This window comes from Portunus trituberculatus, chromosome 37 (assembly GCF_017591435.1).
Source record: "Portunus trituberculatus isolate SZX2019 chromosome 37, ASM1759143v1, whole genome shotgun sequence".
NCBI lineage: Eukaryota > Metazoa > Arthropoda > Malacostraca > Decapoda > Portunidae > Portunus > Portunus trituberculatus.
The window spans coordinates 8,920,663-8,943,162 of NC_059291.1; the positions used below are offsets into that span (position 1 = coordinate 8,920,663).

A 22,500-nucleotide genomic window follows, 5' to 3' on the forward strand; every position below is an offset into this window, starting at 1 on the left:
CAAACGAATATAATAAAAACGAGAGAGAGAGAGAGAGAGAGAGAGAGAGAGAGAGAGAGAGAGAGAGAGAGAGAGAGAGAGAGAGAGAGAGAGAGAGAGAGAGAGAGAGAGAGAGAGAGAGAGAGAGAGAGAGAGAGAGAGAGAGAGAGAGAGAGAGAGAGAGAGAGAGAGAGAGAGAGAGAGAGAGAGAGAGAGTCAACTGAAATACACAGGAAGAGTTATTGATCTAAATGAACACAGGAAACGTAAAGCGAAATAAAGAAAAATATGTACGGTAACAAAAAGATAACATGTCACGAAGTTTAACAGGATAACAAATAAACACAAGACAAATTTCAACCACAAATGGAAGGGTTATGAATCCAAACGGAGGAGGAAAAAGAGAGAGAGAAAAAAAACCCCGCAAAGAAAAAGACAAAAGAAGAAAAAGATCATTAATTAAGATAGCAATGGAACAAATGCATGAGGAAAATAACGACCTCTTTTTTTTTTTTCATACACAACGAAACTGAATCTAGGAAATAAAACCGTACACAACCACCACCACCACCACCACCACCACCAACAACAACAACAACAACAACAAAATAAATATGAAATGGGTAACCAAAAAAAAAAAAAAAATCTATCTGCGCTTGAACGAAAAATAAAATAAAATGTATAAAATAAAAGCAAATAAATAAAACCACGAAATTTTTTGCTAACACAACAAAACTGAAACGCAGAAATATAAAACATGAATTGAAAAAAAAAAAATCACAAGAAATAAAACTACAAAGCGATAAACCAGAGAAAATTAAAGAAAGAATAAAGAAAAGCGGGAACAACAGAGAGAGAGAGAGAGAGAGAGAGAGAGAGAGAGAGAGAGAGAAGAGAGAGGGAGGGGGTTTCGATCACTTAATTAGTGGACTCAGGTGAAATGCAGGACAGGTGGAACTGCTTTTGTGGAACAGAGAGAGAGAGAGAGAGAGAGAGAGAGAGAGAGAGAGAGAGAGAGAGAGAGAGAGAGAGAGAGAGAGAGAGAGAGAGAGAGAGAGAGAGAGAGAGAGAGAGAGAGAGAGAGAGAGAGAGAGAGAGAGAGAGAGAGAGAGAGAGAGAGAGAGAGAGAGAGAGAGAGAGAGAGAGAGAGAGAGAGAGAGAGAGAGAGAGAGAGAGAGAGAGAGAGAGAGAGAGAGAGAGAGAGAGAGAGAGAGAGAGAGAGAGAGAGAGAGAGAGAGAGAGAGAGAGAGAGAGAGAGAGAGAGAGAGAGAGAGAGAGAGAGAGAGAGAGAGAGAGAGAGAGAGAGAGAGAGAGAGAGAGAGAGAGAGAGAGAGAGAGAGAGAGAGAGAGAGAGAGAGAGAGAGAGAGAAAGGTAGTGTAACGTGGCTGGTTCAATGCGTAGAGTTTCCTGGAACGTTTCTGTGTGGTTTCTTTTTGTTGTTGTTGTTGATGGTGGTGGTGGTGGTGGTGGTGGTGTGTGGTTGTTTTTAATGTTGTTATTCCTTCTACTTTGTGTGTTGTGTGTACGTAAATGTAACCATACAATATAAAAGACATTGGAAACTTTTTTTTTTCGTATAAGGCTCTTTAATTTATTCTCTTTTATTATTTTTTTAGACTAGAAATAATGTCTCTCTCTCTCTCTCTCTCTCTCTCTCTCTCTCTCTCTCTCTCTCTCTCTCTCTCTCTCTCTCTCTCTCCACGGTTCAGTTTCCACCTCGCTACACTTCTGCACATCTAATTTTACACCTAGATTGCTTTCTATCCTATTCTCACTCTATTACACTTCCTTCCATTTACTCCTCTTCCCTCTCGCCTCCTCGCTTCCTTCATTACACCTCCCTTCGATTTTATCTTCTACCTTCCTGTAAATCCTTCTCTTCCCTCACTCTCCTTTATTCCTTTACCATGAACTTACCTGTTGTGCTTTCCTTCCTTTCATCTTTTTTTCCTCCTCCCTCTTTCCCTGGAACAGAATTTACAACACCCCCCTCCTCCTCCTCTCCTACAGGCCTTGGTCATTCCCAGTATCGCGTGACCTGTTTGTGTAAAGATCTCTCCCTTCCCCCACACCACCCTTCGTCAGCCCTCCATCAGCCCTCCCTCAGCGGTCGTTTCCTTCCCTCACGTCTTACCCTCTGCTCACGCCACCCTCCCACGCTCACCTTAATTGCTGCCCTGTATTGTCACGCCCCCATTCCTTGCCCTTAGTGTGGTCGTTCCTTATGTTTCTGCACGCATGTCACCCTCGCACTCACACTGGTTACTTTATTGTCTTATTGTTCACACCTACACACATAATAGGCATGGTAATAGATGATGGCAAATAGACAGGCAGATAGACAGACAGACAGACAGACAGAAAGAGAGAGAGAGAGAGAGAGAGAGAGAGAGAGAGAGAGAGAGAGAGAGAGAGAGAGAGAGAGAGAGAGAGAGAGAGAGAGAGAGAGAGAGAGAGAGAGAGAGAGAGAGAGAGAGAGAGAGAGAGAGAATTATAATAGATAGAGAGAGAGAGAGAGAGAGAGAGAGAGAGAGAGAGAGAGAGAGAGAGAGAGAGAGAGAGAGAGAGAGAGAGAGAGAGAGAGAGAGAGAGAGAGAGAGAGAATTATAATAGATAGATAAATTAACAAATAACAAATAAATACAAAAAAAGAGGAGATAGATAAACACATAAATAGAAAGACAGATAGACAGATGAACAAAGAGACACTTGTAGATAATAGATAAATAAATAGATACATACTTCATCAAATATAAAATAAACTACCCCAAAAAAACCCACAAAATAACCCTAAACACACATTGACAACCATAAATACATACAATCACTTCACATTACCCATTATAACTTACAACCCATCACTCACCCAGTCACTCCCTGCACCACCACCTCTCATAACTCAACACTTCACCCCCCATCACCATCCACGCTCCCTCCTTCACACTCCTTCCTTTCTCCATCTCTACCTCACCCAATCCTGACACCTCAAACTTCTCCTTCCCTTACGTCTTGACCCGGCTCTCCCTCAGACAAAGTTGGCCAAGAGATGATCAAGTACAATACGGGTCTGTTACGGGTGACAGGACTCTCTCTCTCTCTCTCTCTCTCTCTCTCTCTCTCGGTAAACTGCTTAGCTGAGAACAGACGAAGAACAGAGTGAAAGTTGCAATAGTGGAGGTCGTTTCCTTGAGTATAGTGTGTAGTAGTGGTGGTGGTGGTGGTGGTGGTGGTGGTGGTGGTGGTGGTGGTGGTGGTGGTATTAGTACAAGATGAAATAGGCTTCTTGTTTTATTTTCTTTTACTCTTCCTTCTCTGTTTTTATGTCATAGCTTTACATAACTTAAGTATGGTGTGTGCTTTCTCTCTCTCTCTCTCTCTCTCTCTCTCTCTCTCTCTCTCTCTCTCTCTCTCTCTCTCTCTCTCTCTCTCTCTCTTTATGCACTTATATTCTAATCTTATTACTAGCTTTTCTTACCCTTCCATTCCTCCTCCTCCTCGTCCTCCTCCTCCTCCTCCTCCTCCTCCTCCTCCTCCTCCTCCTCCTCCTCCTCCTCCTCCTCCTCCTAAGGGCTTTCTAGGTCACCGAGGCACAATTTCTTTTCTCAGCTTCCTTCAGTCCAGCCATCCATTTTCTGCACTCAGTCACTGCGAGAGAGAGAGAGAGAGAGAGAGAGAGAGAGAGAGAGAGAGAGAGAGAGAGAGAGAGAGAGAGAGAGAGAGAGAGAGAGAGAGAGAGAGAGAGAGAGAGAGAGAGAGAGAGAGAGAGAGAGAGAGAGAGAGAGAGAGAGAGAGAGAGAGAGAGAGAGAGAGAGAGAGAGAGAGAGAGAGAGAGAGAGAGAGAGAGAGAGAGAGAGAGAGAGAGAGAGAGAGAGAGAGAGAGAGAGAGAGAGAGAGAGAGAGAGAGAGAGAGAGAGAGAGAGAGAGAGAGAGAGAGAGAGAGAGAGAGAGAGAGAGAGAGAGAGAGAGAGAGAGAGAGAGAGAGAGAGAGAGAGAGAGAGAGAGAGAGAGAGAGAGAGAGAGAGAGAGAGAGAGAGAGAGAGAGAGAGAGAGAGAGAGAGAGAGAGAGAGAGAGAGAGAGAGAGAGAGAGAGAGAGAGAGAGAGAGAGAGAGAGAGAGAGAGAGAGAGAGAGAGAGAGAGAGAGAGAGAGAGAGAGAGAGAGAGAGAGAGAGAGAGAGAGAGAGAGAGAGAGAGAGAGAGAGAGAGAGAGAGAGAGAGAGAGAGAGAGAGAGAGAGAGAGAGAGAGAGAGAGAGAGAGAGAGAGAGAGAGAGAGAGAGAGAGAGAGAGAGAGAGAGAGAGAGAGAGAGAGAGAGAGAGAGAGAGAGAGAGAGAGAGAGAGAGAGAGAGAGAGAGAGAGAGAGAGAGAGAGAGAGAGAGAGAGAGAGAGAGAGAGAGAGAGAGAGAGAGAGAGAGAGAGAGAGAGAGAGAGAGAGAGAGAGAGAGAGAGAGAGAGAGAGAGAGAGAGAGAGAGAGAGAGAGAGAGAGAGAGAGAGAGAGAGAGAGAGAGAGAGAGAGAGAGAGAGAGAGAGAGAGAGAGAGAGAGAGAGAGAGAGAGAGAGAGAGAGAGAGAGAGAGAGAGAGAGAGAGAGAGAGAGAGAGAGAGAGAGAGAGAGAGAGAGAGAGAGAGAGAGAGAGAGAGAGAGAGAGAGAGAGAGAGAGAGAGAGAGAGAGAGAGAGAGAGAGAGAGAGAGAGAGAGAGAGAGAGAGAGAGAGAGAGAGAGAGAGAGAGAGAGAGAGAGAGAGAGAGAGAGAGAGAGAGAGAGAGAGAGAGAGAGAGAGAGAGAGAGAGAGAGAGAGAGAGAGAGAGAGAGAGAGAGAGAGAGAGAGAGAGAGAGAGAGAGAGAGAGAGAGAGAGAGAGAGAGAGAGAGAGAGAGAGTCGCCCCCCGCGACAAGGGCCTGACTCACTCCTGTACCTGACTGAGACCTTAGACAACCTGATGATGGCACACAGCTGCAGCCACGTGCTGATTGTGGGGGATCTCAATCACCACCTGGAAAGAGACGCCTACGAGAATCTCCTGAGGTGCAGGGTCTGACAGATCATGTCACCTTCCCCACACATGAACGAGGAGGGACATTAGACCCTGTCATCTCAGACTACCAGGAAGACAAGCTTCAGTGTCATCAGCTGGGGCTCGTGGGCAGCTCTGACCATCACGCTGTACTGACACAGCTGGAAGTGGGCGTGGCTCAGGACGAGGCCACCACCCGCACCATCTGGCTGTGGAACAAAGCAGACTGGGCTTCCTGCGCCGCGACCTGACCCACACCCCATGGGCCACTCTGCTACAGGGAGGAGCAGAGAGTGAAGCACTTGCACTCACCTCTCACCTTCTCGCCCTCCAGAGACGCCACGTCCCACACAGGGAATACACCACCAGATCGACGGATCAGCCATGGTTTGGCTACCGTTGCCGTGTTGCTGCCGAGGCAAAGTATGCTGCCTGGCTCCGCTACAAGAGGAACCCGACTCGGCGCAACAAGGACCTGCACAGGGCTGCATGCAGGAGGATGGTGGTAACCAGCAAGTGGGCCTTAAAAAAGTGGGAGGAAAGCCTGCGCCGGAAACTGTGTGGCACTGGCGTAGGAAACAAAACTTGGTGGTCTCTTGTTAAGGACAAACAAGGAACTGGCCACCAAGAATCCATCCCTCCCTCAGCAAGCAGGACGGTACTGTCGCCACCAGCAGTAAGGAGAGGGCACAGTTGCTGGCTTCCTTGTTTGCTGGAAAAATGAAGGTCGGGAATCCACAGCAGCCACCGCCTCAGCTGGTCCAGCAATGTGAGAAGACTGTCACCATGGTGGAGGTGACGCATCAGCAGGTGAAGCGATTATTGCGGGGCTGGACACACAGAAAGCCACCGGCCCTGATGACATCAGCCCGCACCTGCTGAAGCGATGCTCCCAGGAACTGGCTGCCCCTCTCACCCAAGTCTTCACAACTTGTGTACGGGAAAACGTCTGGCCTTCAGTGTGGAAGGAGGCTCGAGTAGTTCCTGCACACAAAAAGCTCCAGGACGGACCCAAAAAACTACAGACCCATATCCCTGTTGTCAGTGGTGGGTAAAGTGTTTGAGAGGGTCGTGGCAGAGGTGGTGTGTAGCCATCTCAAGGACAATGCCCTCCTCTCAGACCAACAGTTTGGGTTCAGACCTGGAAGGTCAACCTCCGACCTAATGATGCTTCTCACCAGGCATTGGCAGGACGCCCTCGACGACGGCAAGGACACTATAGTGGTTGCTTTGGACATAGCAGGAGCTTTTGATAAAGTATGGCACAACGGATTACTAGAAAAGCTTCGTGCTAAAGGCATCCAGGGTGGCTTGCTACGACTCTTGGGAAATTACCTGCAGGACAGAAGCCTCAAGGTGGTTGTCAACGGGCAAACATCTGAGTCCCTGCCTGTGGAGGCATCAGTGCCACAGGGTTCAATTCTTGGCCCACTCCTGTGGAATATCTACGTGGATGATCTTCTCCAGCTACTGCCAGGAGTCATGGCCTATGCTGATGACTGCACCCTCTCCTATACCTATCCACGCCAGGACAGTGGGCGGGCTGCTGAGGCCATCAATCAGCAGCTACGAGTGATAAAGGAGTGGGGTGCTCGCTGGCAAGTGACATTCGCGCCGGAGAAGACACAAGCAATGGTTGTCTCTCGGTCCCCAGCCGCCATGGCAGCAATGGCAGGAAAGTTGTCTTTGGCGTTGCTGCTCTCCCACTCCAAGATGACGTCAAGATACTTGGAGTGGAGGTGGATCGAGGGCTGAGGTTTGACAGGCATGTCAAAACCATTGCCAAGAAAGCCTCTCACAGGATCTCCGCTCTCAGAAGGATCGCCAGTTTCCTCGACAGGAAGGGGAGACTGCTGCTGTACAAGGCACAGGTGCGGCCCCACCTTGAATACGCAGCTCTCTCCTGGATGTCCTGTGCCGCCACACACAGAAGGAGACTGGACAGCATCCAACGCCGCGCCATACGGCTAGTAGATGCTGCACTACCACCTCACCCAGAGCCTGAGCGTCCCCTTGATTCACTGGAACACCGCAGAGACGTGGCGGCGATCGTAGTGTTCCATAAGGCACAGGTGCAAAGAGTGCCACATCTGGCAGGGCTGCGTCATCCTCTAAGAGTCACCGCACGGAGCACGAGAACGGTGCTCAATGGTGGTGACGCCGTAGAGGTGCCGCGATCCCACGGGTGTCAGCATCAACGCACCTTCGCAGGACGCGTCTCCAGGATGTGGAACTTGTTCACGGCCGCGGTGCCTCACGTCCAGGAGATGAACACACACAGTGTCAAACTGATGGCACATAAGTGGAGACAGACACTGCCAACTCCTCTGACACTCTTTGTGACGTGACACTCAGTGTAGTGCAGTGCGTGAATAGTGCTAGTGAAGTGAAACGAATAGTGCTCCATTTACATGCTGACCATCTTGTATATTATCTATTTTTAAGTCTTGTAAATATTGTAGAGAAATAGATTGTAGTACCCTTAGAATAGGTAGCACACGACAGTGCGCCTTTGGGTACATGTTCCTTTGTATTAAGTTTTGTTTAAATAAAAAAAAAAAAAAAAAAAAGAGAGAGAGAGAGAGAGAGAGAGAGAGAGAGAGAGAGAGAGAGAGAGAGAGAGAGAGAGAGAGAGAGAGAGAGAGAGAGAGAGAGAGAGAGAGAGAGAGAGAGAGAGAGAGAGAGAGAGAGAGAGAGAGAGAGAGAGAGAGAGAGAGAGAGAGAGAGAGAGAGAGAGAGAGAGAGAGAGAGAGAGAGAGAGAGAGAGAGAGAGAGAGAGAGAGAGAGAGAGAGAGAGAGAGAGAGAGAGAGAGAGAGAGAGAGAGAGAGAGAGAGAGAGAGAGAGAGAGAGAGAGAGAGAGAGAGAGAGAGAGAGAGAGAGAGAGAGAGAGAGAGACGACAAACCATGATGAAGTTACATAAAATTTTGATACATAAGGAGAAGAAAAAGTAGGAAAAAAATAAGAAAAGAAAAGAAAAGAAAAAAAGACTCTTAATAACCTTGCTCTTCAATTACCACCACCACCACCACTACCACCTTCCACCACCACCACCACCACTACCACCACCACCACCACCACAATACCAGATATGAGGAGCAATAAATGTGGTAATGTCCAGTCCTCAATAACCTTCTCCTCCTCCTCCTCCTCCTCCTCCTCCTCCTCCTCCTCCTTTCCAAGTCCCTCCACATCCATGCAATCCATCTTGTGAGTGAAACTGTTGTGGAGGAAGGGGATGGAGGGAGGGAAGGAGGAAGAAAGGGGAGGGAAGAAGGGAGGTGAAGAAAGTGGAAATAAGTTGACGAGGAGGAGGAGGAGGAGGAGGAGGAGGAGGAGAAAAAAGGAAGAAGGAAGAGAAAGAGAAAAAAGAAAGACAAAGGAGAAGACAAAGGGATAAAGAAAAGAGAAGGAGAAAAAGGAGGAGGATGAGAAGAAGAATAACGAAGAGGGAGAAGGAGAAAGAAAAGGTAGATAAAAGAAAAAAAAGAGATTAGGCAAAAGGGAAAGAAGAGGAAAAGGAGGAGGAAAAGGAGGAGGAGGAGGAGGATAGGAAGAAAGACAACGAAGAAGGAAGAGGAAAAAAAAAAACTGTAGGTAAGGCAATAGGAAAGGAGAGAGAGAGAGAGAGAGAGAGAGAGAGAGAGAGAGAGAGAGAGAGAGAGAGAGAGAGAGAGAGAGAGAGAGAGAGAGAGAGAGAGAGAGAGAGAGAGAGAGAGAGAGAGAGAGAGAGAGAGAGAGAGAGAGAATAGGAAGAAGGAAAACAAAGGGAATAGGTAAGGAAGAAGAGAGGGAAGAGGGGAAAGAAGAAGGGAAAGGGGACAAAATTACCCAAGGAATCACGGTCTTCAATCCTTCCCCTTTTCCCCTCTTAAGTCACGTTTCTCGTCTGGGAGGGAATGTGAGGGAGCCGTTCCTTCCTTTCCCCTTACTTTCCTCCTCCTTGTTTCGCTGCTCTTCTTGCTGTTTCCTTCACACCCTCGGATGATAAGGTAAATTCCTCCATCTTCTTCTCTTTCCCCTCATTTATATCTTTTTTATTCCTTATTTTCTGTATTTTTCTTTCTTTTCTTTTTTACGCTTTATTTATTCATTTTTTTTCATTCTTATTTCTTCTTCCTGTTTTTTTTTCTTAATGTGGTTCCATGTTTTTTTTTTTTTCGATTTGTGTCTTTCATTATCCTTTCACAAGTCTTCTATGTTATGTTCTCTCTCTCTCTCTCTCTCTCTCTCTCTGCCTCCTGTTCGTTCAAAATGTCATTCCTGTTCACTATTTTAAGACTGCTTCTCTAATTCAGTCTTCTACAATCTCTCTCTCTCAGTCTTTTTTTCAGTTCTCTCTACTCAATCAATCTTCCTTCCTTCCTTCCTCCAGTCCTTCTCTCATTTTCTTCCTTCCCTCTCTTCTTCTCCGCTTTTGTTGTTTCCTCTTTTAATTATTTTGCTATCTATTTCTGGTATATTCAATTTTTATTTCCTTTTATATTCTAATTAATCTTGCAAATTACCTCTGATTCTGTTTATATTTACAACTTTTTTTTCTTCTATTTTTTCTATTTTCATTATCATTATTTTCCTCTTCCTCCATTTCTCCACCATTCTCCTCTGCTTTTCCCATTTCTCCATATTCTCCTCTTATTTACCCCTCTAATTGTCCTATTCCTCCTCTTCCTCTCTCCGTTTTTCTTCATTTATCTTCTCTCCGTCTCACTTCTTCACCATCTACTTTGTCCTAATAATTTCTTCTTCCTCTACCTATACCTTTACTGAGTACCTTCATCTCTCCACTCGCCTGTGCTCCATTTCAAAGTTCTCAGCCTGGCCATTTGAAGGTAATGGTGTAATCTTTCACCTGTGATCTGGGCGACATTGTTACATAACCTCTTGTAAAACTCCCCCATGTTTCTGTCCTTGAGTCTGTCCTGTGTTGCTAATGTTACTGTTACTACTACTACAACTGTTGCTGCTGCTGCTACTGTTGCTACTGCTACTGCTGCTGCTACTACTACTACTACTCAAATCATCATTAACTATACTATTATCACTGCCATTATATTTCTTTTTTCGTTCTTCTTGCTATTCTGATTGTTATTATTGTTGTTGATGCTGCTGCTATTCTGATACTGCTGCTGCTACTACTACTACTACTACTACTACTACTACTACTACTACTACTACTACTACTACTGCTGCTGCTACTACTACTGCTACTACTACTACCCCATCAAAAAAACAAGACCCTATACTGTCTCAAAAAAAAAACTAACAAAAGCACTATTATCTTTTCTTCTTTATTTAATGTTCTCATAAGAAAATCTCAAATATAACGTACAATCACACATCATAATCCTCGCCTTATACTGCTGACATCACTATCCTTGTATATTTCTGTTCTTTCTTACAATGCACCATCGCGTTTGCCAGCGTGTGTGTCAGCCTTCGTGTACGTAAAGAGAATACTGGATTGGCAATAAGAGTGTTAGTGGACCTGGAAATTTACGTCATATAGATTCTCGAAGCGGTGTACTAAGAAAGAGAGAGAGAGAGAGAGAGAGAGAGGGTGGGGCAGAAACACACACAGACAGACAGACAGACAAATAGACAGACAGGAGAGGAATGTACACAAAGTAATATAAAAAAGAAAGAAATAGTAATAAAAAAAAACAGCGGCAGAATAGAAAGTGACAAAGCAACATGATGTACAGATGGCAAAGAACGAACAGAGAAAAAAAAGAAAAAAGAAAAGAAAGAAAAGAAATCAAACAGAATAGAACTTTAAAAAAAAATAAATAAAAAAACATACTTCAAACTTCAGACAGGAAGATGATGACGATGATGGTGAAAAGGAGGAGGAGGAGGAGGAGGAGGAGGAAGAGGAGGAAGGAGGAGAAAGAAAAATGAGGAAGAGCAGCGGAAGAAACAAATAAGCGTGATTGTGCCATTCTTGAGTGGGAGAAAGTTTGAAAAGTTGAGAGAAAAGTAAACACACACACACACACACACACACACACACACACACACACACACACACACACACACACACACACACACATTTGGGCAGCGTGAGGGGAATGATAATTAGTCTCCAGCGTGATAAAACTGCAATGAAAAAAAAAAAAAATAGAGATGTTTGGACGTAAAATCTATGAGGTGAGCAGGAATGGATGGGCAGTTAGGAGGAGGAGGAGGAGGAGGAGGAGGAGGAGGAGGAGGAGGAGGAGGAGGAGGAGGAGGAGGAGAAAGAAGAAAAAGAAGAGAAAGAAGAAGAAAGAGAAGAAGAAGAAGAAGAAGAAAAGAGGAAAAAGAAGAAGAAGAAGAAGTGAAGAAAATACATGCAAACTATAAATTGTATTGGAATGAAAATTACGCGCGCACAAAGAAAGCTTCAATTGACTCTCTCTCTCTCTCTCTCTCTCTCTCTCTCTCGCCTCTTAGTGATGAATGGAGTAATTTGTGAACGTTTTCCTTCCATTTTCTATTGAATTGCAAATGAAAAGATGACAAAAAGGAAAAAAAATACGAATAAAGATACGAAAATAATGACATGAGAAAAAGAAAATAGATGAATGAATGAAAGAATGAATTAATAAACTTACAAGCAAACAAGTACATAAATAAATAAGAAAATAGATAAATAAATGAATATAACCCTTTTTTTTTCTTTCTCGCGCAAACACAGACAAAAAAAAAATTCACTCAATGCAAACTAAATATCACACACACACACACACACACACACTCTAACCAAACAATTCCCTTTAAAAAAAAAAAACACACAAAGCAAAAATGAAACCAAACTTTAACTCGCAGACTGAAACCAAACATAATCTTCCCTCTATCAGCAACTTCACAAACTTCTAACAAATTCACCTGCACCTTCATTAACGCGCAATTACCAGAGCATCGTGTGACCTGGTTTGCATGGGAAGGGTTCAGTGTATTTTGTATCACTGCTTCCTTTACCTGAAGAAGACGCAGAAGAGGGAACAGGAGAAGCAGGGTGATATGGGGGAGGGGGGGTAAGTGGAGTGAAGAGGGAAGGGTTGAGTAACATAATGGATGATAAAAAAGTAGTAATTGGAGCAGAGAGGGGACGAATGCATGAGAATAGAGATAAATTTTGGGGAGAACGTAATATTGTGAATAGGAAAAGAGGAGAATTTTAGTTGCAGTTGAATGATAACAGCGTGGATTACAGATGGAAGGAAAAAAATAGAACATGATTGAAAGAGAATGAAGGAGAGAGATTAAAAAAAACAAAACAAAAAAACTAGTGGATGAATTGAAGGAAGAAAGTGAATAACATGGAGATAGCGTCGCAAAAAGAAAGAGAGAAAGGAGAAGAGGAGGAGGAGAATACAAGAACTGAACGAAATCATCTGAAAAAAAAGAATAGAGAAATATTAAAACAAAAAAGTAACGGAAAGGAGGAAGATTGAAAATAGTGGACGAAACGAAGAAAATAGAAAAAATGAAACTTAAAAAGAGAAATAAGGAAGTGAAAACCAATAAAAAAAAACAAATGCAAATGAACAAGATGAAGGAAAAAAGAAAGGTTGACGAAGAAGTATTGAAGTATAAAGTAAGATGAAGGAAAGAAGAGAAGGAAAGGAGACTAGTGAATAACAAAAAGAGTAAAAAAACCAATGGAAATAACAAGAGAGGCAATCAATTTCATAGTAACTAAAAAATATAGTTTACAATTTTACAACTGCCTCTATGAATATGGAGGAGGAGGAGTAAGAGAAGGAGGAGGAGGAGTAAGAGGAGGAGGAGGAGGAGTAAGAGGAGAAGGAGGAGGAGGAGGAGGAGGAGGAGGAGGGAAGAAGTCAGTAAAAGAGACGAGATAAAATATTGAGCGTCCGTCTCGAATTTACACGAAAATGTGAAGGAAATGCTCTCTCTCTCTCTCTCTCTCTCTCTCTCTCTATCCTTCCGTTTATCTATCTATCTCTCTGTCTACGTATCCATTTATATTTCCTCTTACCTTTCTATTTATTTATCTACTCATCTATCCATCTGTTTGTCTCTTCATTCATCCACCTATCTATCTATTTATCCACCTATCCATCTATCTATTTACATATCTATCTATCAGTCTTATCTACAAGTATAAATCTGTCTGCTTATTTATCTATTTATATATGTATTAGTCTGTCTGTTTATCTACCTACCTATCTATAATTCTACCTATTTGTCTGTCTATCTACCTATCTATCTATTTGTCTATCTATGTATCTATCTACCTATCTATCTATGTGTACCTCTGCGTGCCTACCTGAGTCAGTTAATGTTTGCTTACAGGTGTTTGTGTTCGTGCAGCTGTTATGTATGCAGGTCTGGTAATTAAGCAAGTTTTCCTCTCTCTCTCTCTCTCTCTCTCTCTCTCTCTCTCTCTCTCTCTCTCTATTTCTTCATTTCCCTCCTTTGCTTTCTCCTTGTGTTCAAACATCGTTATTATTACCATTTTTCTTTTCCCTCTTCTCTTTTCTTACCGGTGACTTAAAATGCATCTATCCCCTCCCTCTTCCTCCTTCTCCTCTCTCTCTCTCTCTCTCTCTCTCTCTGATTATACATGTTTCCTTAGCATATTTTTTTCTCTGTTTTTCTTCCTCTCCGTCAACACAGGATACAATGAACTCACTTGATTAAGATGATCATTATTAAATCTTCCACATATTTAAATCCATTTGCACCTCTCTTTGTTGACAAGACTAGGGGAAAAAAAAGACGAAAAAGCAAAGACAAAATAAATAACATACATAATTGATTACTACATTTGCTCTTAAGATGAGAGAGAAAGAGAGAGAGAGAGAGAGAGAGAGAGAGAGAGAGAGAGAGAGAGAGAGAGAGAGAGAGAGAGAGAGAGAGAGAGTGTGCACTTCCTTTTGCGGAGTTTTATTCATTCATATCTTTCTCTTTTCTCATGCATCACATTTCTTCCTTTGCCAGAGTTTCAGACCTCTTCCATCACCTCCTCCTCCTCCTCCTCCTCCTCCTCCTCCTCCTCCTCCTGCTCCTCCTCCTCCTCCTCCTGCTTCTCTTCTCTTCTTATCCTCTGAGAGTCATGCTAGGCTAATTTACATCGAAAGGAGGAAGAGAGGAATAAATGAAGAGAGAGAGAGAGAGAGAGAGAGAGAGAGAGAGAGAGAGAGAGAGAGAGAGAGATCAATGGAGGAAGAATGGAAAGAAGAGGAGGAGGAGGAGGAAGAAGAGGAAGGGAAGACAATAAATCCAAGGAACCAGAGAATTTGAAGGAGACAAGGGAAAGACTAAAGGAAATGACAAGAGAGTAAAGAATATGAGATTAAGAAGGATGGGGAAGATGATGCGAGGAGAAGGAGAAGGAGGAGGAGAGGAGGAGGAGGAAGAAGAAGAAAAGAAAAGCAAGTGAATACAGTGGTGCTGGTAATGAAGAGGAAGAGGGGCGGGAAGGAGGAGGAGGAGGAGGAGGAGGAGGAGGAGGAAAAGAAAAGCAAAGGAATATAGTGGTGAGGATGATAAAGAGGAGGAGGAGAAGGAGGAGGAGGAGGAGGAGGAAGAGTAAGAGTAGGAGGAGGAGGAGGAGAGATGCATGATGTCTCAGAATACTTAATGCGTCAAGAAAGATGGTTCGAATAACTGTGAAAGGGTAAAATTATTGGCTTAAATTGATTAATATTGCTACAACAAACAAAAAAAAAACATCTTTCAGCTTATTTTTCGCACATCGATTATAATTTCCAAGTAACGAGGTAACTGTATGTTGAAATGGTCTGTTTCGTACATCCTTGGCTTAGAAATGATGAGTTTACAAACAATATTCTCTCTCTCTCTCTCTCTCTCTCTCTCTCTCTCTCTCTCTCTCTCAAATACCGTGGTTAACTAAAAAATACCAGACAACAGCCATCACAGCTTACAAATCATCACACACGTTTCGTTTGAAATATAAATATATACGTAGAATATTTCCGGTAGTGTATACAATAACAATGAATTATAAATCACATGAGGAAGCGATGTGTGTATCAAGAAGGAGTAGAAGATGAAGAAGGGAAGACTCGCCGAAATAAACACAAACTCGGCAATTTCAATCCCACAATACTGAGCCCTTCTCATTTCCTCACATATTTAGCCTAGCACGACACTAGACATGGTGCCAATGGACACTAAAGTAACAGTGAAGGCAATGTAACAAAAGTAATAATTAAATTCACACGTAAATGAAGTAATACATACCTAAGATGATTTACCACGCCCACCAGTGCACGTCAGCCAATCAGCACTGAAATGAGAAAAAGCCGTGTAAAATTATGGTATTGGCAAATCTATGTATAATATAAGTGTATGGTGGTTTAATACATTGAGAAAAATAGTATAATGATAAATATGAAAAGGAAATAAAGATCTGAAAGCAATATCCATAAGTGTTTTTATTTAGTAGATGAAGCGCAATATGTAAAAGGAAATATGTTGCAAACTATATAAAGCAAAATGATATCAGTAAATAACAAGAAATTCATATATATGAAATTGTCAGTAATGTAACTTAAAGCAGAATAGGATGTGTTGAAATATATAAACAAAACAAATCAGCTGATACCCAATGTTGACACTCACATCTCAGTTGCATGAAGAAATAAAGAACAAGAAAAACTAAGTAACGAAGAAGATAAAACAAATTGAGGGCAATTCCATAAACAAATAGAAACTGTACAAAAAATAGAATAAGACTACATATGTATTTAAAATTTATATGACGAAAAATCAAACCTCACACCCATGATAGGTTGGTAGCCTTGCTTCTCGCGCGTTTTTCAGATGTTTACCCTGACGGCAAATTCCTTCAATCACGCGTGTCTTCTGAGTAAGTGACTGTGTGTTTTCGTAGCTTCAATTCATGTAGCTTGATCGCTTTGTGTCTTGACTGAATATGAGTGTGGCGTATAATTCAACTGGAAGAGAGTGTGTGTTAACTGCTAATGGGAAAGGGATGATGTTTTGGAGAGAAAAAAAAACAAATAAATAATAGCGCTGTTAGTGGTGTAAGGCTGAGGGTGAGTGTTGGACCCGCTACCATCTTGGAATCGTCTCGCGTCTCCACACACTTCGCTATGGATTAACGTGAGTACAAGTTGATGTTTCCTACACGTAACAGTGTGTATTATGGTGAATAGGTTATTTGGGTGTTAAGTTTAGATAGTGTAAAGAAAGTATAAACATGAGCATGAGCGGAGTGGTGAGGGTGGGTGGCGAAGCGCTGGGCCACGATGGGAGAGGAGTGGGAGGAGGGGATAGGCTCAGTTGCATCATGTTGTGTAATGTTCGTAGCTCTCACGTTGTTTATATGGTTTTCTCGTATTGTTATCTTTATTTTTTTTATTATTATTACTCTATTCATCTTTATTCTTTTTTATTCGCTATTCAGAAAATACCAGTATTTCTTCTACTGGTTTATATTCACCTCACGTCACCTCATCGCTGCTACGAAATGCCTGAGGGACTTACCGCCTCACATAATACATATACTATTTCCAGACTGGGAGAAAATTCTGACTCCCTCCTCTTAACCTTAACTTTGTCGTTTTGTGGACTGCCCTTGTACCCCCTCCAGTGGTTCTGTGTACTGAGTGGAGGAGGAGGAGGAGGAGGAGAGTGTGGTGGTTGTGTTGGTAGTGGTTGAGGAGTTGAAGAATGAAGAACAATAGAAAATGAAACGTAGGAGGAAGAGAGAAAGATGACAAGGAAGAGGAGGAGGAATGGAAGGAGGAGGGTGTTCATAACTGCCAACTTTACGACTTGTGGCATAGATTTTCTCGGCTGCGTGTGAGAGAAGACAATGGCAAGAGTAATAAGAAAAGAAGTGAAGAGAGAGATGAAAGGGAATAGAAAAAGACATTAAATCATTAAAGTGCTATACCATCGTAGCAGGACAACCAGAGAGAGAGAGAGAGAGAGAGAGAGAGAGAGAGAGAGAGAGAGAGAGAGAGAGAGATTTAAACTCATATGAAAAAAAGGCAAGAGGACATCAACAATAATAGTAATAGAAATGTCAACCAGAGAGAGAGAGAGAGAGAGAGAGAGAGAGAGAGAGAGAGAGAGAGAGGGGGGGGAGGGGGAAGGCGCTAAAAATGTGGTGATGTTGGCGTTCTTATGGAGTGATGGCGCGTAAGTTTGTCTCGTGCTATTGTTGTTCACTTCTAATGGTCTTTAGTGAAAGTAATGCCGTTGTTTTGTCTGCGTGCCGAGTGTGTGTGTGTGTGTGTGTGTGTGTGTGTGTGTGTGGATGGGAGAAATTGTTGTGCAGAGAGCAGTTCCAGTTGTTGTTGTTGTTGTCTTGGTACGCCTGAGAATTTCGTGTAGCCTCTCTCTCTCTCTCTCTCTCTCTCTCTCTCTCTCTCTCTCTCTCTCTCTCTCTCTACTTTTACAAGGATGAATCTCTGTGGCTGTTCTAATATGCTGTTTGGTGGGAGTCATGTTGCTGTTGTTGTTGTTGTTGATGATGGTGGTGGTGGTGTTGGTGGCGTTTCTTTGCTGAGAAATGTAGGGTAAGTTGCGTAGATGATACTGAGTTAATACTGAGGAAATACACATGCCATATACATATTTTTCAATGTCATGTTGTTAGTTGTACGTTTAAAATGAGGCTGACACTAGTATTTAGTTAAATTTCCGTGATTCTTGTGGTTATTTCCGAAGTTATCGAGCGAAATTAGATCACGAGAGAAACACAAGCATGCTAACCAAACAGCCACTCATGCAGACAGACAGACGACAGACAGACAGAGAGAACAACAAACAGACGCACAGACAGATACACAAAACGGACAAACGGAGGCACAGTTGAACAAGCCATCTCACGCTACCAGTTTACACACACACACACACACACAGCTTCCTCATAGTTAATTAGGTAGCATCCGGCAGCACTTGAGATCAAACGCTTACTATCTTACAAAGGATGCCGATCTCACTTGGAGGAGGAGGAGGAGGAGGAGGAGGAGGAGGAGGAGGAGCAAAAAGAGTTTCTGCATGATAATAATTTTCATTCATTACGATCTACTAAAATACTTTCTAAACCTCCTCCTCCTCCTCCTCCTCCTCCTCCTCCTCCTCCTCCTGTTGCTGCTGCCCTTGAAGTCTCCCTCAGAATGACTTTATGTATGCACAATATTGATCTTTTCCTCCTGACCTTGAGTGAAATAGGAAGTAAAATATGAAAAATTCCCGATTAATTTTCCCTTGGCAGATAAACTCCTTACTCTCGGTGGTCGCTGCTGGAAATGAGCTGTATGTGAGAGGCTTTCTTAATTACTCTTCATTTTTTTTTTTATTGGTTGAGAGTATTTGCTTATTTTTGAGATGTTTTTTTTTCGTTTTTTAGATTTTTCTTTCCATTATTCTTTTTTCTTCTATCTAAGGTTTCGTTGTTTTTATTGTTGTTATTGTTGTTGTTGTTGTTTTCGTTAGTTGTGGTATTCGTTGCCTAGTAGAAATATAGTAGTAGTAGTAGTAGTAGTAGTAGTAGTAGTGATAGTAGTAGTAGTAGTTGTACGAGTAATAGTAATTATGTGCCTATGTTTTACTTATCCTTTTATTTTTCTGTTGTCTTGTGTCTGTCTGTCTGTCTGTCTGTCTGTCTGTCTGTCTGTCTGTCTGTCTGTCTGTCTGTCTGTCTGTCTCTGCCTGCCTGCCTGCCTGCCTGCCTGCCTGCCTGCCTGCCTGCCTGCCTCTCTCCCTCTCTCCCTCCCTTTGCCTGCATGTCCATCCGTGTATCAGTAGGTCAGTCTGTGCATGCAGTCACCCCTGGCCCTGGTGGTCAAATATAGCCCGGCGTACCTTGGGTGGGTCTTTCGTTTCTTGCAGCGTTTCATTATTGGCCGATATCGACGTGGTGTGCGATTCGCCCTGATGACGCACACACCGCTGCCTCCCATTCATGCTTCCCAGAAATTACAGTGTGTGTGAATGTTTTTTTGAGTGGGAGAGCTGAGTTTATTTGTTATCGTTTTTTTATCTTTTTTTTTTTTATCTGTACGTTTCATATAAAAGGTTCGTGTTCTATAAATGTTTTGTGGTCCCATTAGGTGTGTTTTTCAGAGGTTGGGTAAATATTAGCTTGTCGGGTTTTCATTGGTGGTGTTTTGTTTTAAGGGTGGTGCAGAATTTTGGCGTGTGTTTCTATGGCTGGAATCATGAAACTACTTGGAAAAATCATAACTCATATAATTTCTTTTTTGGTCCAGATTCTTGAAATGTGAAACTGAATAATCGTGAACACACACACACACACACACACACACACACACACACACACACACACACACACACACACACATCATCACCATCATCATCATCATCATCATCATCATATTCATCTTAAAAAAAAAAAACATACAGCCATTAAGAAAAGAATGCAATCAAGAAATAAAAGGGAAAGAAATGCTGATGAAGATATTATTACACCCAAAATGAGATCAGGGAAAGAGGTTGGATGAGTCAGGCTTGTTTGGGTTGGTGGGAAAGTCTGGATAGGTTAGGAGACCAAGAGAAAATATATACTGGTTAGTGGATAGCTTTATGAAAGACGATATTCGATGGAAAGTTTTATAATATCCGGGAGAGAGAGAGAGAGAGAGAGAGATTCCTTAGAGATCTAGGTTAAGAGGAGACCTGATAAAAGTATTTAAGTGGTATAAAGGTTTTAACAAAGGGGACATGAATGTAGTTCTTAGGATCAGAAATAATGGGTTTAAACTTGAAAAATTCAGGTTTAGGAAAGAAATGGGAAGAAACTGGTTTTCAAACAGTGGAACGGTCTCAGTGGGCATGTAGTCAGGGCTGAGTCAATAGAGAGCTTTAAAAGAAGGTTAGATAAGTTCATGGGTGGGATGATAGATGGGATTAGATAACTTAAGCACACAGGGACTGCCTCGTATAGGCCTGGCGGCCTCTTGCAGCTTCCCTCTTTTCTTATGTTCTTATGTTCTTAGGAGATCAAGCACCTCTGTCTGAGTCAATAGCACATCGCCTCACCATCACCACGCGGCTCATTTCTGCGTTATTAACAGGAGAAACACTCATCAAAACTTGACTAATCTTCTCTGTGGCCTTGGAGAATAGTTATGGTGAGGGAGCAAAAAGTTCTCTCACCATAACTATTCTCCAAGGCCACAGAGATGATTAGTCAAGTTTTGATGAGTGTTTCGCCTGTTAATAACGCAGAAATTGCTTTAATCTGTCATAAGAACCGTAAAAACACCATTAAAAACCAGTGTCACTTCAAATAGAGCCTCTGGAAAGCAGTGGAGTTTCGGAATAGAAGTGTTTCAGAATATCTCCTGGCTGATCCAACCTCCGTGCTGCGCTGCGTCCAGATGTGTCTCTTAAATTACTTACAGCCACACTAAAATAGTCCCAGGAAGTGAAAGGCATGTATGTTTTCCCTATGCAGTAGGCCAAAGACAAAAAAAAAAAGATAATAATAAAAAAAAAGATAATGAAAGTAGTGAATTAAAAAAAATAGATAAATAAAAGCGAAAATAAAACTCAGTAAGATTGTCATTCCCAGCCTGCCCTTGCCATGTGTGTGTGTGTGTGTGTGTGTGTGTGTGTGTGTGTGTGTGTGTGTGTGTGTGTGTGTGTGTGTGTATTCACCAAGGTTGTCTGCTGGTTACCTAGCCAGCCTTTCCCCTAAGGAAAGAGCTCAGAGCTCATACTGACCGATCTTCGGATAGGACTGAGACCACATCACACACCACACACACCGGGAAAGCGAGGTCAACCCTGTACCTATTCACTGCTTAGTGAACATGGGCTACGCATTAAAGAGACTAGCCCATTTGCCTCGCCGCCCCCGGGACTCGAACCCTAGCCCTATTGGTTGAGCAGAAGGTGATAACCACTGTACTACGTGGTGTGTGTGTGTGTGTGTGTGTGTGTGTGTGTGTGTGTGTGTGTGTGTGTGTGTGTGTGAGCGAGCTCTTGGAATATACTACCAGTAGTCAACTGCGCCTCAGTTTTTGCACCTACTGTGCCTTACTGTGGAGGGTCAGGTAGCCACATTCACCCGTAGCAGTTCACGCGCCGATAGATATTACCTTACAATATGAAGGTAAAAAATTGAATAGTGAAGAAAACATGAGAGACATTTGACCATTTGAACATTGAATGTGTGGGCATTACACGCATTTTTTCTCCTCCACTCTTCCTTTCCTCGCCGCCAGCTCTTTTCTTGCATTCCCTCACACAGTCTCCAAGTGGATGAGAAATCGGATTAAAAATTCCCACAAGGTTTAAAAAGTGTAAGTGTAAGGAAAAGTTTTCCTGCTTGGCACAGAGGAGCTCGGCAGTCAGGTGACGCGTGTCGCCTTAACCTGGGCCGAGCTGGACCCTGGCGCCGGGGGCAGAACCGGAGCCTTGGCGCCGTGGCCAGGAGGCGGGCACGGCTCCTGGTCGGGGCGGAGAGAGTCGCGGTTGAGAGAGACGTCCCAAACTCCTCTGATGGGGCCGGTGGAGCCCCTCCAGTGGAGAGAGACGTCCCTAACTCCTCTGGCGGAGCTGGTGGAGCTCTTCCAGTGGAGAGAGGCGTCCTTAACTCCTCTGGGGGAGCAGGTGGAGCCCTTCCAGTGGAGAGAGACGTCCCTAACTCTTCTGGTGGGGCAGGTGGAGCCCCTCCAGTGGAGAGAGACGTCACTAACTCCTCTGGCGGGCAGGTGGAGCCCTCCAGTGGAGAGAGACGTCCCAAACTCCTCTGATGGGGCAGGTGGAGCCCTCCAGTGGAGAGAGACGTCCCAAACTCCTCTGATGGGGCAGGTGGAGCCCTCCAGTGGAGAGAGACGTCAAACTCCTCTGGGGGCAGGTGGAGCCCTCCAGTGGAGAGAGACGTCCCAAACTCCTCTGGTGGGGCAGGTGGAGCCCTCCAGTGGAGAGAGACGTCCCAAACTCCTCTGATGGGGCAGGTGGAGCCCTCCAGTGGAGAGAGACGTCCCAAACTCCTCTGATGGGGCAGGTGGAGCCCTCCAGTGGAGAGAGACGTCCCAAACTCCTCTGATGGGGCAGGTGGAGCCCTCCAGTGGAGAGAGACGTCCCAAACTCCTCTGGTGGGGCAGGTGGAGCCCCTCCAGTGGAGAGAGACGTCCCTAACTCCTCTGGCGGGGCAGGTGGAGCCCTTCCAGTGGAGAGAGACGTCCCTAACTCCTCTGGTGGGGCAGGTGGAGCCCTCCAGTGGAGAGAGACGTCCCTAACTCCTCTGGTGGGGCAGGTGAAGCCCCTCCAGTGGAGAGAGACGTCTCTAACTCCTCTGGCGGGGCAGGTGAAGCCCCTCCAGTGGAGAGAGGTGTCCCTAACTCCTCTGGTGGGGCAGGTGGAGCCCCTCCAGTGGAGAGAGACGTCCCTAACTCCTTTGGCGGGGCAGATGGAGCCCTTCCAGTGGAGTGAGACGTCCCTAACTTCTCTGACGGGATTGGTGGAGCCGTTCCAGTGGAGAGAGACGTCTCAAACTCCTCTGATGGGGCAGGTGGAGCCCTCC

The 22,500-nt window shown here is 44.0% G+C and overlaps 1 protein-coding gene across 6 annotated transcripts in view; it reads right to left on the reverse strand.

The window, feature by feature from the left end:
* Nucleotides 1-22,500, reverse strand: part of LOC123514348 (FMRFamide receptor-like) — a 526,270-nt gene that overhangs the window by 34,908 nt on the left and 468,862 nt on the right. For all 6 annotated transcript variants that reach the window (XM_045272215.1, XM_045272216.1, XM_045272217.1 and 3 more), the window contains one exon: nucleotides 15,210-15,255. The gene's annotated coding sequence lies outside the window, so the exon portion shown is untranslated. The remainder of the gene's footprint in view (nucleotides 1-15,209; nucleotides 15,256-22,500) is intronic.